The sequence below is a fragment of the Belonocnema kinseyi genome, chromosome 6 (assembly GCF_010883055.1).
Source record: "Belonocnema kinseyi isolate 2016_QV_RU_SX_M_011 chromosome 6, B_treatae_v1, whole genome shotgun sequence".
Lineage (NCBI taxonomy): Eukaryota > Metazoa > Arthropoda > Insecta > Hymenoptera > Cynipidae > Belonocnema > Belonocnema kinseyi.
In genome coordinates, this window is record NC_046662.1 from 113,766,106 (window position 1) to 113,767,263 (window position 1,158).

Sequence of the window (1,158 nt, forward strand, 5' to 3'; positions counted from 1 at the left end):
GTCATTTCATGAAAAAGGACTTTCCTAACTTTTAAGAGTTAAATAACATGTAACATTGCTCTCGACACCGTTACAGAGAATTTAGGTAAATATTTTTATTCCACTTTCATAAAATTCGAAAAAGATACTTAAAAATTATGTTAAGATGTCAAGGAATGACTTCACGAATTTGGGGGAGCATTTTTTTACAAAATGAAATTTTCAGCCTTCATATTGCTAAAAGAATATTTTTACATCACTTCTCTGAAGGTTTTACGATATTTTTGAAAATTAAAAAATCTATTGAGTCGATGATGTTTTGGAATACTTATGGTTCGAGCGAGCCTAGGGCACGCAGGTACTCTCTCGCGCTCGTTTTCGTACTTTCAATGCGTACACTTCAACTACATTTTTAAAAAATCATAAATATTATAAATTTTATCGAAAACTGTGATTTAAACTTCTGAGGAATTACAGTCATAAATTGTAACTGAAATTTTTTCGATTTGTTTTTAAATAAAGTTCTTAAAGCACCTGTACAGCTTTGACGATTATATTCTCATGAGGAATTATTATTATTATTATTATTATTATTATTATTATTATTATTATATATTCTGGGACGACACCGTTACAGCCCCTGACGCTTCAGTGATCCCGTTGCGTCCCCTTATAAGCCTTAAGCGTGGCCCCAAAGTTCTCTCCATAGACAGAGGACCGCGGCTACGCTGTTGGCCGATATTTCAGACGCACTGAAGCGGAAACTGTCTGTGAGTGTTACACGTTTCCCCGCATTCGCGGGGCAGTGACAGAGGATATGAGTGCAAGTCTCATTGTCTTTTCCGCACAGACGACAGAGGGGACTTTCCTCAAGCCCTATCTTACCCCTGTGGTACCGGAGGTGTCCATCTCCTATAAACAATTCTGTTAGGATTTTGACTTCCTTCCTCCCGAGCTTAAGAATTTCTTTCGCTCAATGAGGGTTTAGCTTTAAGCCCAAGAGTGTTTTAGCCTGTCTGCAGCCAGAGACCGCATCCCACTCATTCTGATGTTCCTCGGTCAGCCAACTGTTAATATCTTCACTGACCGACCTACTGGAAATGCCTACAACTTGCTTAGGTCCAGTGAAATTTTCCTTTGTTGCTACCTTTGATAACCTGTCCGATATTTCATTGCCCC